This window comes from Hydra vulgaris, chromosome 08, assembly GCF_038396675.1.
Source record: "Hydra vulgaris chromosome 08, alternate assembly HydraT2T_AEP".
Classification (NCBI taxonomy): Eukaryota; Metazoa; Cnidaria; class Hydrozoa; order Anthoathecata; family Hydridae; genus Hydra; species Hydra vulgaris.
The window spans coordinates 33,765,038-33,783,991 of NC_088927.1; the positions used below are offsets into that span (position 1 = coordinate 33,765,038).

Consider the following 18,954-nt stretch of genomic DNA (forward strand, 5'->3'; position numbering starts at 1 on the left):
AACAACAAAAAAAACAAAAAAAATGCAATTAAATAACAAATAAATTAAATTAATGAAATACTTAAATCACAAATTAACAAAAAATAATCAAATCATAGCAAAAAAAATATAAAAAACAATCTTAATTAAGATCTGAAAAACCAGACATGAATACAGCTGAGAGGTTAGAGTTAGTAGACAAACCGATCTAGACTAGTCTATATAAATGTGGTTTGATACTCAACAGATATATTGAAATATTAAAAAAAGAAAGAAAATTAGGGAAAAAGCTGTTTATCCTAGCTGTTTACATAACTTTCTTTCTTCTTTTTTATAAATTTTTTGCTGTTTTGAAGTCTGTTTATAAGATATCTTAGCTCTAATTTGAGCATGCTATTAGCAACTTTTAATAACTTTATCTTTTTTGTAAATACTAACTTTTTTATAAATACTATTTATGAAATAAGAAATTTATTTAACAATTTGTCATCTATGTAACTTGATGATTTAGATTATATTATGTGTAAAAAAAAAATTATTAGCAGAAAGTCATGAATGGTACAATATTGACATATCCAAGATAATTATGTATGATGGCAGAGTAATAAAAGTTAATTTAAAAAGTCATAATTTACACTCTTAATTACTTTCATGTTTACATTATGACATCCATTTTATAACCAAAATGTGTTTTACTTATTTTAATTTAAACTCCATGACAGTTGAACAGTTTGACATTAACAATACATTAAAAAAAAAATCTTTTTTTTCTTTAGAGATCTCCATTGATTGGCTCTTCTCTCTGACTGAGCATTATATGCACATGACAAAACAAAGTTGATATATCTAAAAATGACTTTATTGTATACTTAAGCTCCTATATTATCAAAGTCTACATTAACTAGTCTATTTTTTGCATTTTTAACTAAAGCTTTAAATTTTTGTTTTGTTCTATTGAACAAGCCATTTTTAATTTATTTTAATAATGCAGCCAAATATTAAAAAAAACAACAACAGTAAAACAAAAATATCAACCTACTTTGAAGTTATCTTAATGCCTGCAATCCAGTTTATCTATGTTCTTACTTTACCTGATGTTATTATACCAATCCCTAACAAAAAGAATACAATAAATACTTTGCATAGGATTTGATAGATAATATTAAATGGTCTTTAATACTAATCTTATAAATATAGATATGTTATAATCATTTATATAGAATATGTTATAATACCTGTAGTTTTATCACATTTTTGTTTAAACTTATACCAATCAACTGTTGTGTTATATTTTAATTTTTTACTGCAAATTTCACATTTCGATTTGGACAATGAACAAAACCATTCTTTATTCAACTTGATGGATTTTCATTCACACAAACAACATTGTGTTATAACTAAACAAACCAAAATATACTGGTCCACACTATAGTTTCATAATTATAATAAGACTTTGGTTGTAAATTTTACATATATAAAAACATTTTAAAATTATTTAAATAGGACAAAGTGCCCTAATAATGGCTTATTAGGAGCCAAGTTTGAGTCCAATTTTATTGCATTTACTTATTTGGTCGAACATTTATCTGATTGATGAATATAATTTTGTGTTTCTCTAATATATCTATGTTTTGTTCTAATGTTTATAAATATTTCATTTAGTCTTGATTTTAAAGAAATCTTATTTTTATCAAAGTTAATTTAAATAAATATTTTATACCGTCAGTAATAATATTTGGTTTTTCAAGCAACTTTGAGACACATTTAAAGCAATATTCTTTCAGTTACCGGGTTTTTGGTATATTTTGATCTGTTATGTTACTTTAATATTATAATGCAAACTGTTTTGTTGGTCAATCTCTCAGATTTCAAATAGGTTTTAATAACAGCTACTCGTTTAACCAAATAAGAGCCATGGCTCCTATTTGTAACCGATGTGGCTATTATTAGGACAATAGTTTAATTTTTTGTGTATATAGACTATATTATAAACTATGTTATGGTTTATATATAAACTATGTGTATATATACACAATGTATATATGTATAGACTATATGTATGTATATAGACTATATTATAAACTATATTATAGTTTATACACAAATTAAATTATTGTCCTAATATTAACCTAATATTAAAGTTTACTATGTTTGTAATGTTTGTAAGTATGTAATTTTATATTATGTTTGTAAATATTAAAAATAATGGTTTGAATATTTATTATATAATTTATATATATAAAAAAAAAAATTATTTCTAATAATTACTAGCTACATAATAATTTTAAAAACAAATGCAATTACATACTTTCAAACATTACATAATAGCTATATACATACTATGTGAATATGTAATTAAAATATAACATTGTATATATGTATTATGTAATTAAAATTTCGAAGTTTTAATTCGAAGTTGAACCAGAAAGTGACAAAAGTAAAGAGATTTCAGTGGTCCGACAGCAACATGAAAAATGCAATTACAGCTGTTCAAAATAAGTTGATGTTGCAACGAGAAGCTGCAGTATAACTTAGTATTCCTCAGTCAACCCTTAGTAAGTTTCTTAAGGGAGATTCAGTTCTTGGCATCAAGCCCGGACCTAGTCCAATATTATCTACATATTTAGAGTGAAAATTAGTTGAATATGTAAAATTCAACTAATTTTCACTCTAAATATGTAGATAATATGTAGATATGTAGATTTATGGTTAAATCTGAAGCATGTTTTTTAAATTGTATCCAAATCCAAAGGGCAGCAACAAGAGCTGCCCTTGGATTTGGATTTGGAAAAAAACAATTTGAAAAACATGCTTCAGATTTAGCCATAAAACATAATTTAAAGTTTAAACGTTCAACTCCTTCGGAAAATTGGTGGCGCTCATTTAATCAGCGACATACAAATTTAGTTTTGCGAAAGCCTGAAGGAACTTCAAACTTTCGCAAAACTAAATTTCAAACTCGCACATCTGGAAAACATGAAACCATAACCATTATTGCTGCTGGTGATTTAGTACCTCCACATTTGATAGCAAAGGTAAGACAACAAGATCTCTTCATTCTTTTAATACTGCACATGTCCTATCAGGCTCAAATTGGAGTTTTAGTGAGACAGGTTGGACAAAGCAAGGAATTGCATTTCTTTGGTTCACCATTTCTTTCTTACCTAATATAGGTAGAGATAAACCACAAACTCTCATAGTCAATGGTCACAATTCTCATAACTCTGTTGAGTTATTGTCTGTTGCAATTGAAAATAACATTTATATTGTGGAAATACCAGCACATTGTCTCCATTGACTCCAGCCTCTAGATTGCACAGTATTTGGTCCTCTTAATATTATAATAAAACATGTCAGGAATTAATGAACGAATATCCTGGAGTTACTGTTGACAAGTCAAATTTTTGTGGGCTTTTTAAGAAAGCCTGGGATCAAGCCCTCACAGCTGACAATATTATTTCAGGGTTTCAATCATGTGGCATTTATCTATATAATCCGTCTGCTGTTCCAAGCACAGCTTACTTACCTATTCCATAGAACAGCTACTTGACAAAAATGATCTGCTTGAATCAAGTCTGCACCCAATCAAAACTGACACTAGAATAACAAGATTTGAAAATGCAATAGAAGAGGAAGTCGATTTTGAAGTCTGAATGTAAAATAGATAATAACTTGGTAAACCTTGACAATAATACTGTTTCTTTGATATGGGATTTTAAATGAAACCAATATTCAGCCAACTCCTGTTCCAACTGAAACGACTGGACAATTTAGTTTTTTTTCCAATGAAACCACTGATCATTGTAATCAGATGCCAATTGAAAACATTGTTCAGCCTAGTCTAACACCAATTATTTCGTGTACAAAGCATTCAACTAATGGTAGTGACAATGATATTTTGCTTTATCCAAAGATATATGCTACCAAGACAAAAGAAAATCGAAAAAAGGTTCAAAAATATTTTGTATTAACTTATCAAAAACAATACTATCTAAATTGAACAATGAGGTAAAAAAAAAAAAAAGAGAAATTGGCAGCAGCTGAAGAGAAAAATTGAAAAAGCAAAAAGAAAAAGAAAATAAAACAAAAATAAGAGATTTAAAAGCTATCTAAAAAAGTTAACTCGGTTAAAATGAGAAAAGTCAGTTCAATTCCAAAGATATTGAAAGTCAATATCTCTTCATATAATCAAAAAATCTGTACTGAAGTACCAGAGGATATAGTTCTTTTTATCAATAATAGTATTAGTGAGCTTATTTTAAAAGATTATCAATAGTTCATTATCAAAACTTCCCAATATATTATTGTAAAGTTTATTGTCCATGTATTGAAAATTGCATTATTATATGTAAGTTGAAATCTTATAACAGCTAGTTGCTAAAGCTATTTTTTATTTAAAATTTGTTTTGTGCTTGATTTTATATAGAAGTAATTAAAAAGTTTCTTATTGTTCAACTGTTTTAATTTGAATAACAAATGAATACTGTTCAAGTTTTTTTGTTTATTATCAACCAAAATAATATTTTTAAGCAAAGTATAGAATATTTTACTTTTAAAAAATTAATCTTGGTTTGTAGTCTTATGAAGTAGACCTAAGTTCATTATTAGGCTTTAATCGCCTGTCTGGATAATACTTTTCAATATATAAGCATTTTTAGATGTCGATTTAAGGTAATATAAGTGGCTCATAATAGGTTCTTTTTCCTAATTTACAGGCTACTATTTGGTCTACCCGACCATTAATTGGTACACAATTAAAATCTCTATTTAAATAGATTTTTCTCTGAATTAAACATGTTTCAAAACTAAAAAAAGTCCTTATGAGGTGTAGGCGTTAGTCATTAATAAAACAGTAAAAAAAAAAAATTCACATTACATTAAGGCATCCTTCACGGCTATCTTTAAGAAATTTGTGGCCATTTATTGGTCACTTTGCCCTATTCATCTCTAATGCACCATTTTTATGTAAAATATGCAAGGTAATTGTACAATGTAAAAAGACTTGTAAAAAACTTGTGTATAATGCAAATTCTTATAAATTTTTGTAAAACTATACATTTATACACGTTTATTTTACATGGTTATTCATTTTTATATGCTTGTTTGTTCATTCTTATATGCGCATTTATTCATTCTTATATTCGCATTTATTCATTCTTATATGCGCGTTTGTTCATTTTTATATGCATTTATTCACTTTTTATATGAATTTATTCATTTTTATATGCATTTATTCATTTTTATATGCGTGTTTATTTATTCTCTTATGCTCGTGTTTATATCCGAGCCAAATACCTATAAAATCTCTAATATAACTTTATATTGTTGTGAAATCTTAATATTAACATTAATATATTCTAATAATGCGGTCTTCGCGAAGGAAAATCACGCCAACATAATTACATGTATTTAAAGTTAATAATATAATATTTTGTGGTCCTGAATTTTAGATAAAAAGGATGATATTTGTAAATAATATACTCGCAGTGAAATGATAATAAAACAACTATAAACAAACGAGTGAATTCATTAGTGTCACTGGGAAACGTTTAATAACTCCCCGTTTAATAATATAAACAATAAATAGGCTTTTATGTTTTTATATAGATATATATAAAATGTAAATTAGGTTGTTGCCACTGCTATTTATTTAAAAAATGGCTGCCGAGCCAGCGCTAGATTTATGTAACTACGCATATGGTTGTAAAATGGAATTAAATTAAACTCTGTGGTATCCATAATATTTTTAAGTTTTCTGATTAGCCAATCCGTATTCCAAGGCCTTTCTCCCTGTTTGTAAGTATGCTTTGATAAAGAAAAAAATTCTTCTATTCGATTAAGCTGTGGCGTGTATGCTGGCAGATACTTAATAGCTATGCCATGAGAGGCTAGTGTTTGCCTAATAGAAAGACTCCAGTGGAATCTACAATTGTCCATAACAAACACCAGCGCTTCCACATCTACATTCCTAACCGCAGGAGCCAACATTGTAGAAATGAAAGTACAAAAGAAATCTGCATTCCGACCTCCAGTTTTTGTTTCATATGCCAGCACTCAGTGGCGAATTTACCAAATGCGAGGCCATAGGCAAGTTTTCTATTATATTAGTTGAGTTTTTAATTCTTGTGTTCTATTGTGTTTTGGATATTTATTAGAACGTAACGAAGCAAAAAACGCACATAGGTTTTAAATGTACATTAAGTATTTTTTTTATTTTGGATGAAGATGCACTAATAAGACTACTCAAAATGCGATACCATTTATTTTTTTCGCAGATTTTAGGAGGATCGATTACATTGACTTAAAACTTAACCTTTCTGACTTTTAAAGACGCAAACTCATCAGTTAAATCAGAACAGTCCAAGGACCGACTTATTTTATTTTCAATGGAAATTAAAGCTAATGCAGATAAGCGGTCTTGACCCATAGTGGAACGTAAATAGTTTTTTATGAGTTTTAATTTGGAAAATGACCTCTATGCGCTTGCCACTGAAATAGGCGAAGTTAGTAAAATTCGTAGGGCAATAAATAAATTTGGAAAAATTTCGATTAAAGAATTTGCCGTAATATACTTCCAGTACATCTTTCGATTCCGCCGAAGCTTCCATTCTTAAAAATGTATTTATTTCCGAATATAACTCTTCATGGTTCACGTCCGATTCTTCTGTACTAGGATTTCTCAGTGATATTTCTAAATTTTTACAATCATTCAACAATTCATTTGCATCTAAACTTCGCATTTTTTCGGTACGGGTTAAAAAACCTAATATTTTGTTGTATGAATCAAGCATTTTGAATCTTTCATTTAAGCTTACTAATGCAACATCAATTATTGCATTAAAAAAATCTACTTTATATTTAGACTTTCCATTTAGAGGTGTATCAGTTCCTTCATATTCAAAAAAACGTCGTTTTCGGCTAAGCCGCACTTGAGTGAATACTGGCTCAGTACCTAATTTTATAGCTATTTCTTCAGATTTTTTATAATCGCTTCAAATGATTCATCACTTCTAAATTCAGAAACCGCTACAACAAATACCCGGAACCAGCATAACATCCCATCACTGCTCAGATTATGTCTTGTGCAACAGTAAAAATGTAAAGACGATATTATATAAAATAAATAAACAAACAAACAAAAAGTCATTCAGTTAGGAGGATGGAAAAACAGAAAAAGCCTTTGAGACGTGTAGGTGTATATGGGCAAAGATATATTTGTCACAGTCATTGTCAATGTATATGAGACTAGAAACCGCATACTCTTTCATATGGTTGGCAGGCATTATGTATAATGCAAAAAAAAAATTGCTACATACATAATAATAGATGTATATGTAAAGTTGAATATTTTATAAAAATACTGTTTATAAAAATACTGTAAGCATACATTATATTGAATTTTAATAAATGAGTTTCGTTGTTTATATTTATTGTACTAAGAAAAATTTTTTATATTACTTGTACTAAGAAAAAAAAATGCGAGGCCTCCGGCAAATGTCTGCTTTGCCTGTGCTTAAAACCGCCGCTGCCAGCACTCTCATTGCTGAAACAGCACAAATTAAGCTAACATTCTTACCACGATTTATAGACGACTGTAAAATTGCTGGTACACCTCTAAGCGAATAACCATATGTGCTGTTAGTGTGTACATTAAACCCAGTTTCATCCAAGTAAATAAGTTTTTTCTATTTGAAATTCCGTTAATTTCGCTTAAAAATGCATAGCGTGCATCTATAACTCGTGTTGAGTTTCGTTATTCTGGCACATGCACGTCCCGCTTTCTTGATAAATCCGAGTGTTTTTTTTTGCTTCTTGCGTACAAAGATTATTTTCTTGTACGCATGATTCGATAATATTTTTTATTTGAGGGTTTATAGGTCTTTTACCTCGTTTTTTATCAGAAAACGGCTTAAATGCAGTCATGTCGTCAGTTTTCTTGTTTTACGATTGGCACTGGTATTTTCTCTTCCATTCATAGGGTAAAGATTTGATATTATTAATAATTATAAATAATTAAATTTAAATCTAGATAAATGAATAATTTGATAAATAATAACTTAATCAATCAAAAAATTTAATACTAAAATTAAACAAAGATCTAATACTAAATTAAATAAACCATCATCGAATGTAAAAAGTCTTCGTCTTAAGTATTTTTAACCTCGTTTACAAAGAAATAAGAAAAATTGCTTAAATATGCTTTTTAAAACGTATATAAGAATGAATAAATACGCGCATAAGAGCGAATAAGTGTGCATTTAAGAATGAATAAACACGCGTATAAAAATGAATAAACGCGCATATAAGAATGAATAATCCTGTTTTTACAAATATCATGCGTTTTTATCTAAAATTCAGAACCACAAAATATTATATTATTAACTTTAAATATATGTAATTACGTTGGCGTAATTTTCCAATACCTTCACTGAGACCGCATTATTACAAATACATTAATGTTAATATTAAGATTTCACAACAATATAAAGTTATATTAAAGATTTTATGAATAGTCGACTCGGATATAAACGCGCATATAACAATGAATAAACACGCATATAAGAATGAATAAACACGCATATAAAAATGAATAACTCTGTAAAAATCTAGATTTCAACGTTATTTCAATGTTAGTTCAACGTTAAAAAAAAACGTTGAAAATTTCAACGTTAATTCAACTTTTTTTTTCCAACGTTAATTCAACGTTTATTTTTAATTAAAAATAAACGTTGAATTTTTCAACATTTTTTTTTAACGTTGAACTAATATTGAAATAACGTTGAAATTTAGATCGTTATCTTTCAACCATATATCAACCATTTCGCAACGTTGAAATAACGTTATGTGCTTGCTGGGAGGATTCGGAGCGAGTTCTGGGCATATTTCACGCCATTTTCACGGTAAGAAAGGAGTTTTGAACTTCCTAGTTAAATGATTTTTCGCGGTACTCTGTGACAAAACCCTTAGGTCTTCTTGGGGCACCCAAACAAACAAACAAACAGAATATAAAATTTTTTATAAACATAAATATTTTTATAAAACTTCTCTTTCAATTAAATGTATTTTTATTCTTTTTTTTTTTTATTCAATATATTTCGCTGTTGATATAAAAATAAAATAATAAAATTACAATGAAACTTTTACGTTACACAAAGAATATATATAAAACAGACAGGGGTTCAAAGAAGATACGGATAACTGGTGTCACCACAATCTTTTCATAGAGCCCCTTTACAATAACATTTAAAGCCCACATTTACAAATAAAAAATTTACAATAAAATGTTTTTTCTGAAAAATACTATGTGAAGAAAAAAAATCATATATACATATACGCATAAACAAACACATATATACAAACATTCTTACATATATGTCAGAAATTAAGGGATGCAATTTCATTTGTCGTTTAAAAAAGAAAATAATTTTCAAATTTTTTTATATTGTTATTTATTTATTATTAATTGATTCTATAATGACGGGCATGGGCTAATAATTGAGAATTTTGACACTTGTAATTTTACTCTGCTCAAGTGATAGTTATGGTTGGAATTTGACCGAGGATTTTATTTTTGTGAAAACGTTGATGTAAAAATGTCAGAAAACACTTTTGGCAGCAAGTTATTTTTATATTTACACGTAAATATTAATATTTGAAACAAATAAGGTTTTGATATATTTAACACATTTATGTATTTCATTACAGAGGAAGGGTTTTCTGCTTCCAATGATTCTGAACGTGCAAAGTTTTCCAGCCTATGTTCAACATGCTTTGGTTTTGTAGGTTAGAATTTTATTATTATTGTTGTTTTATTTTTTCATATATATAATGCATAACAAAAATATGAAAATGCTTCATATAACAAATATATAATATATAATATATATATATATATATATAAAATGCTTCATATAACAAAATTTATTGTACTTAATAAAATATTTAATTAATTAAAAATTTTGTTCATTTGTTTTCAAACAAAAATATTTAGTGCAAGGAGTAGCTCATATCTGTTCAGAGAGCAGACCTGTCAACAATCTCATTGTAGCAGCAGAGCTGAACTTAAACGATGTAAAGTTTTACGTTGCAATTTGATCTTAAATGTGCAAATTCAGTGTTTGGAATTAGTAGTCATGATGGGAAATACAGTTGCTTATATTGTGAGGGATCCTGCACTCTTGAGTCTGGTATCAAGAGAACACTTATATCATTGGATGAGCACTACAACAACTTTACCCTTGACAGAAAGAAGAAGTTAAAAATGTCACACTTTAAAAATGTTACAAATTCAAGATTTTTGGTTTTTGGAAGGTCCTGAAACTCTTCTTGAAGAGTTGGTTTTCGTTCCTGAGCTCCGTGTTCTAATGGGAATTGTAAGTAAACTTGCAGTACTTCTAGTTAGTGTATGGCCTTTGTTTGAGAAGTGGTTACAATCAAACTGCATCATGTTTGGAGGATACCAAGGCGTAAGACTTGACGGAAACAATGCAAGCAAGTTCCTGAAGTTGGTGGATATACTTGAAAGAGATATTATAAGCAATGGAAAATATGACTTATTACCAATAGTAAAATGTTTAAGAAAGTTTAAATCCCTTAAGCAGAAGCGTTTGGTATGGTAGCAAGGGATACCATCAGCACTGCTGATATGGAGTTTAAAAAATCCAATGCAGATTTGACTGAATACGTGCATGCCACATTCGAGGGTATCGAACTCAGTGTTACATGGAAAGTTCACATAGCAGTATGTTATATACTTCCTTTTCTTCATTCTACTGACTGCGGCCTAGGAGTTTACTGTGAGCAAACATGAGAAGCTATTCATCATGAATTCAAAAAAACATGGAATAGATACAAACGAAGAGTTAACCATATAGATAATACAAAACGGTTTAAATCCAGTGTTGTTGAGTTTGCATCAAAAAGCATTAAATAAATTGAATAATTATATATTTTAATTTAATGTTTATAATTTCAAGTATATACTGTAAAGTATATTATTTATAGCTTTTAGACTTATAATATAACTAATCAACATTCAAACAAATTGTCTAAGTTGGAAAAGAAACTCTTGTCGACGTTGTTGAAACACTTCTTGTGTTTGTTTTTTTGTGTGCATTTTTTTGCAAATCTCTCCAAACTTTGTATAATAAAACTAGTTTGTTAACACAGTTAGGTAATGATTTAGTCGGTGTACGTGCTTTTTCCCAGTAAATAATACACTCAAGAATAGTAAGATTTACACTTACAATGACATATAATTTCACTTTATAAATATTATAGAACAAAACTCCCAGTACTTGTCCATTAGATGGAAGTTTCAAACCGGTGGGCCAGGTGTTGGACAAAACCTAAAAAATAAATATTTATTTATTTCTGCATAGGCTATAGTAAACAGTAACTTTTAAAATTTTATGCGGTTACGGGATTAGTTTATATATTTAAACTATTTTACAGTAAAATTTTGCGAAAAAAATATAAAGTAAAGATCAGCCTTTATAATACACTTTTAATCTGGCATTAAAATAACGAGATAAATTTTTCACATTTAATACTTTTATTTTGTACAAAAAGTGTCACATAATTTAGGGAATCTACTAGAACCTAAAATCCTGAACTAGTAAATGTAATATATATCCAACCTATTTGAACTATATACATTGCCCCTAACTTCCCCTTGTGGTTTTCTTTAACATTTTAAAATAATGACTTGTAACTTATGTTGTTTGCTTGAAATCGACTTTTATTTCTCGTAAATAAAAATACATTTTATTTTGTTTGTTCTTTAATTCAATAAGAATTGCATTGTTTACCTATCAATTTTTTTGTTTTTTTGTTTAGTAATAATATAAAAATTGGTGACATTTATGGGCTTATACGACAAAATAAACTAGTTCCTAATGATACACCATTCTTTTCATCGAAATTAGCTGTTCTAGTTTCTGCAGATATTTAACAAGAGGGTTCTGAGAATTATAATGTAAAAAGTTGATAGCTGAAAACAATAATAACACTCATTTTGAAAGAAGTAATGAAAATTGGCTAGCTCAAAATTTTCAATTCACCTACGGTAGATTAAATGTTGCATCATCAGTTAATGAAGTTGGAAAACCATGTTGCTTTTTTCAAAAAGCTTGTAACAGAACAAAAAGAATAAGCTTAACAATTTTATGAACATTTTATTAAGCCATAAATTACTTCATGCAACAAAATTGAAACTAAGAAGTGAGTTTATGCACAAAACTGGCACAAAAAGTTCTGAAACTTGAAATAAAAACTTGATTAAACCTGCTTAGATATATTCACTTGATGAAGCTTTAGCATTAACTATTAATGGTGATATAACAAAATCAACATACCAGCTTCTAAGAATTGGTGCTTAAAAAAACGGCTACCACATATATCATTTATATAATAGTATAAGATTTTCAAAAGCTAAATGCTATCACAAGAACATTAAAGTAGATGGATATTCAGTACAAATACCTCTAAAAGATCTTCTAAAACACACTCTTAAAAAGCTATGTGGTAAACAAAAGAATAGAAGAACAAACTGAAAAAGTAGATAAAGAAGTGAAAAAAAATCATTTCTAAAAATGAAAAGACAGAAGGCAAGTGGATCTCAAAACAGAAAATGTGCTGCAAAAAGAGCAAAAGAAGATGTTTCATCCAAATCTTTCATGGAAACATTTGTGAAAAACCAACATTTGTTAGAAGGTAAAAAAAACTAATGTGAAAATAAACTTGTTATTACTAATAAAAAATATATAATTTGTTTATTTTGTAGTTGCTTCAACAAATACCAATGTTACTCCTTCAAAACCAATTTCTTCTACAAGTACTGCATCAATCTCTTCTGTATTGACTGGCATCTCAGCTTCAAGTAACACAGTTTCTACAGAAACTATTTCAGAAGTAGAACAAGAAATAGAAATGTGTCTTAATGGAATTTTGCAAGAGTTGCATGCAGACATAGAAAAAGATAATTATGATCAAGACAAAAAATTCAAAGTCAAAGAAAAAACCAGTCTCATTATGATATTGGAATGTGACCAATGACAATTTCCTCATCTTTTCGAGATGCAATGGTACAAATTGGAACAGAGATATTGCAAAATTAAAACTTCCCTTTCCCAACTGATGAAGAAAAAAGAGAACAATGTCTAAGTAATGGTTTACACGTACACTTCACAATGAACAAAAAGTCTTACAAACATGGTTATGTTATTCTCCTACAAAAAATGCCTTGTTTTGTTTCTACTGCTGCCTATTTAATCAAAATTCTAATTCATCTACAAGCTTTGATCTTGAAAAAGGATTTTCACACAGGAAGAAGCTTAATCCACGAATTCTAAGTCATGAGGGAAGCTCCGCTCATCGTTCGGCATTTTTAAAGTAGAAAGAATTGAAAAGAGGCTTCAAAAATGGTGGGGTAATTAATGATCAGCTTCAGATTCAAGTTACTAGAGCTGCTCAGAAATAGAAGCAAGTTTTAGAGCGTGTTACTGCAGCAATTTAAATGCTTGCCCAGCAAAATTTAGCATTAAGTGGTCATAATGAGTCCCTACAATCAGATGAAAACTCTGAAAATTTCCTTGCTCTTATAAAGTTTCTAGCCAAATTTTACCCATTCATGAAAGAACATTTAAAATCAGTCAGCTCAAAATCTGGTGCTTTATCATATTACTCTCATTAAATTCAAAATGAACTTATTAATTTGCTTGATTCAAAAGTACGTGAATCTATAATACTTAATGTAAAAAATGCGAAGTATTACAGCATCATTTTTGATACCACTCCTGATTCATCACATGTTGAACAAATGTCTCAAATTATTAGATATGTTGATATTGAAAGAGGCAAAGTTACAGTGAAAGAAGCTTTTTTAGACTTCATTCAAATTCATGGCTGAAGCGATTGAATTTTTAAGACTGCAGGGGCTAAGCCTATGATAATCAAGCAACTATGGCAAGAGCTAATTCTGGAGTTCAAAAAGGAGTATTAGGCTTGAATTCATTAGCAATATTTGTCCCTTGCAATAACCACTCTTTAAATATGGTTGGAGCCCATGCTGCACATGTAAATAGTTAAGCTGTTACTTTTTTTGGCACATTGAAAAAATTATTTGTTTTCTTCTCATCATCAACTCATAGATCTGAAGTTTTGAAGGAATATGTGAATATAACAGTAAAAAGCCATTCAGATACAAGATGGAGTTCAAAAGCAGCTGCAGTTACCTCCATATCAACTCAACTTTAGTAGGTGTTGGCAGCTTTGGAAATGTTACGTGATTCTTCTGGAGAAACGCTTGACTCACGAGGTGATGCTGGACTTATTCTTTCTGCCATTCAAAGGTTTGAGTTTGTGGCTCTTTTGTACTTCTGGTCTTAAACACTTCCTTCAATTGACCGAATTCAAAAGCGGTTACAAAGAAACTACTTTCAACCAAGTCTTAATTCAAATAGGAGCTTTGACTGATAAAATTGAAATTTGGAGAAATGCATTATGCACCTCATCCATTACAAAAGCTGAGAAAATGAGCAAAAAATGGGATATTACGTTGAATTTGTGGCACGTAGAGTTCGAAATAGGCGTGTCTGTCAGGAGAAACTGCTTCAGACGCCGGTTTAAATGCTCAGCAAAAAATGGATTGATGTATGAAAGAAATGTTGAACAAACTTGATATTGAAATTTCTAACCGATTTTCACAGTTAAGAGTTTTAAATGAACGATTTGGCTTTCTGTGCTCTATTTAGTCTGTCATTAACTTACCAAATTGGGAAACTAATACGGCAGAAATGGAAAGCCTTCAAAAGAAATGTTTTGACCTTGCCTCTTGGTACTCTAATGGTCTTAATAGCAATAAACTTATTGATGACTTTAAATATATTATTGTCTGAAGAGCTAAATTGCAAGAATAAATGGACTTCTCTCCAATAGGGCTCCTTACCTACATTTCATCTTTGGGATTTGAATCATATAAGACTTTAGCTACTGCTTTACAGATATTTATAACTTTACCAGTCTCAGTTGCATCATGTGAACGATCTTTTAGTATGTTAAAACTAATTAAATCGTATTTGCGTTCAACAATGTCACTGGAAAGATTGTCAAACCTTACACTTTTGTCTATTGAGCATAAATTTGCTTCTGAAATTTCTGCTATATCCTTCAGGATTTTGCAACTATAAAATCAAGAAAAATTACAATTTTAGCTGAAATACCTGTGCTCTATTGACTGTATGCTACAAAATATATTGTAATAATAAATGAGTAATGTATATTCATTTATTCATTTGTCACTTATTCACGCTTTATGTAAATTTACATTTCCGTAATTAATTTACAGTAAGTAATTAATTTTTTTGAAACGACTTTTACTTTATAAAGTAAGTTTTTTTACATTTAAAAGTAAGTTATGTAAAAGAAGATTACATCAAAAAGTAATTTGCTTTTACATGTAAAAGTAAGTCACATGAAAAAGCTGTTTACTTTTACATTTAAAAGTTAATTACATTACATAATATAAAAGTTCCTCAAATTGTAATTTATATTTACCGATAAAAGTAACTAATTAAAAAAAAATTACATTAAAAAATAACTTGCATATGAAAGTAAATTACATAAAAGTAATATGTAAATTAAATTTACAAATAAAATAATATTTTTTAAGTAGGAATTTTTTATTTTAAAAATAATAACAAACCTTTATTAAAAATAAATCATATAAAATAAAATTTAAATTACATAAGCTTACATTTTATATAATTTGTAAAGTAAATTAAAAGTAATTTATATAAAGTAAGTAAATTTACTTATATTTTACAATAACTTTGACAGGATCTTGTACAAAAGTAATGCAAAAATTAGTAAAACTTTAAGGGTGGAATGCAAGAAGCGAACTTGAGTCAAGTTCGACTTGAACTTTACATTTTAACTAATAGCGGCAGAGTATTTTTTGTAGGGAAAACCCATACACTGCCGCTATTGGTTAAAATGTAAAGTTCTAGTCAAACTTTACTCAAGTTCGCTTCTTGCATTCCACCCCAAGTCACTAACATTGCAGTTTTAGGTATTTCTTCCCTGTAAAGTCTGAAAATATCAATAATAGGTTTCTGCCCACGATTAAAACCCTCTCTAGTTTCGGTCCTAATAGTTTTAGCTATAATAACCATTCTCTGAATCAAACCGTCTCAAAAATATTCGCTCTTTGGCCAACTATTTGAAAGGTCTGGAATTTAGACAAAGCTGAAACAAGGCAGTTAGCAGAAGGCGCATATACCCATGGGAGACTCAGAAAGGGTAGTTTATTTGAAAGAAAAATAATTGCCATAATTGTTAGTTCTTTTTTACAAGTTTTTTGCGCGAATACATTTATTATTTAAAAACCAAGGTGAGAAAGTTTAAACCTGTCCTGAATTATGGGGGCCATAACACCATGCCTTAAAGATTAAGGAGCCCCCGAACTTTTTAAGAGGACGCTTTATTTTTGTAAAGATTTTTTTGCCACTTTGATACAAAAAAAGTCCACCTGCTCCTTTGACTCTAAAAGTCTTAGTTTAAACAACTAAGGTACTTTTATATGGGCATGAAAAATTTAGAACTTTTCACGTAAATATCTTTATCTGCGTGTAGTATCAGTGTCCTAGCTGCCGCAAGGTCAGTATAAGCAAAACTTACGGTCCCACAAGCATCTGAACCTAGAGCCGCAAGGTTTAGGAGCCCTAAGATATATTTAAAGAGTTTTTTTTGTTTTTCTTTAGAAAAGTTATTGTTCCAGAGAAACAGAAATTGGGCACCTTGGCCACTTATGTCTACTGAGCAAAAATTCTTTGCTAGGCCACTGTATTACCTATGACCCGAGCTGTAGCGCAGAAACGATTTATAAGTAGATTAAGAAAAAAAAATTGTGGTAATAGGAGCCTGGATACAAAAATACCCTTAAACATTTACCATCCCTACTCCAAATGTTAGGGCAACAAATTAGTAATTTTTATTATTTTTGTTTTCTTAAACTAAATTTAAGTTGACAGGTTTTAAAATTCAAAATTCAAAGGTTATGGTTGTTTAAAGTTTACACCTAAACCGAATAAGGTGGTTGTTTCAACATTTTCCTAAACATTATAATGTGATATAAACAAGAACATACTTTGGCACATTTTGAACATAGTTTGGCACTTGAGTATGTTTTATTTATCAAAAGTAAATTTATTAACCAAAATCATTGGTTTTTTATAATTAAATTAATAATACGCAAAACGGAGTATTGTAAATAAGGCGACCCACAGTGGAAAATAGTACTACAAAAATGTACCATAAATGTTTTTGGCTCAAATTTTAATTTCACTGCACAAATTATATTTTAATTATTTTTAATAGTTCAATAATAAATCTTTACTATAATGTAGAGATTTCAGCAAATTTTATGCAAAAAGATAATTTTTGAAGCCCAACTGTTTCATATTTTTGTAAATCTTCAGTTGAAACTCATTTGCTTCATCACTTTAAAAGTTATTTTCTATAAAACTTTTTATGAATAATTATAAAGTGTTATATACATTTTCGAAAGCATCATGTTATGGAGATTTTAGAACAAATTCATACCGTAAACCGGGGTAACTTTGTACCAATTTTGATAAAGAAGATAACTTTTTGAAAAAAAGGAATATTTTCCCAAAACTATTTTGATGCTAAAAGTTGTGCATTACTAATATCATTTAATTAGTAAAATGGCGTATTCATTATATTCACCAAACCCAAGATTTTATGGAAATAATGAGGTGGTCAATGTTACCCGCTAATGGGGTAACTTTGTCATAGTAAATTGTTTTTTTAGCACCGGATGTAAATTAAGTGTTATTAACCACATTTAATGTAATTTAAACTTACAGTAGCTTTTATTTCGAAAAGGGATACCTAAAATATGTCAAGAAATTAAAAAAGGGACAATAAAAATAAATATAAACAGTATTAAAGAAACATATCAGCTAAAATAATTTATTTATTTTTTAATTATTTTTTTATTAAATGTCAGAAAAAGCAAAAAATAAGAGAGTACAAACAATTTGTAACATAAACTATTTGTAAAACAACTTATTTCAATTTATAACAAAACTTGTATAACACAACTTGTAACACAAATTGCGACAATTTGTAACATAAACAATTTGTAACATAAACAAACAATTTGTAACATAAACTCTGTTTTTTTAAGAAAAATTTAGGCATCTCTTGAGTAATCTATCATAAATTCAATAGAGACTGATTCACCTTCAGATGCTGTTTCTGTTTCACTATTGTATTCTACAGAAATAGAATTTCCTGGTTCAATTTAAAGTCTTTTTTTGGATATATTTTTTTTTATTCATATTTTTACTTTGTGTAACATCTTTCTTATCACCACCTTCATTCTTTTTCTCATTTAATATGTCTAAAAGGCTCTGGTCTAAAGCTTTACGAGGACTTAAGGCGTTTTCACTTGGTAATTTGATATACACAACATTAGGATTAAATGGCACCAAACCACAAGCTCTAAATCCACTGATTAAATTTTTTCTCGAACATTCATTAATGGATGTCATTAAATCATTCAGCAACTTAGAGAAATCTTCTTTTGGTAACGTTGCAAATTTTTTACCACGAGAAGTAAGTTTCCAACCCAGAAGTATACTTCTCCAGGCTTTTTTTAATGGTGCAAAGAATGCAACATCAAGAGGTTGAAGTAAATGGGTTGAATTGGGCAGAAGGCATATGAATCTAATGTTATATTTTTCACAAGAATGAATAACTTTATGACTTAAATGGGAGGAGGGATTGTCACCTATTAATGCTTTTTTTTCCAGTTTGTTTCTTAATGCATAGCAATAATGTTCGAAAAAACCAATCCTCAAAAGTAACTACATCAAACTAGCCAGATTGGGTTCTATTATAGCGAAAATTTTTTGAACCATGTTTTATCCATAAATTGTATAAATGTGT

General features: G+C 28.8%; 1 long non-coding RNA gene across 1 annotated transcript; it reads left to right on the forward strand.

The window, feature by feature from the left end:
- The first annotated feature begins 8,718 nt into the window (after positions 1–8,718).
- On the forward strand, positions 8,719–11,023 carry LOC136084299 (uncharacterized). Its single transcript, XR_010640460.1, has 3 exons — positions 8,719–8,879; positions 9,685–9,762; positions 9,971–11,023. It is a non-coding gene; the product is annotated as an uncharacterized LOC136084299 (long non-coding RNA).
- Positions 11,024–18,954: the final 7,931 nt, after the last annotated feature.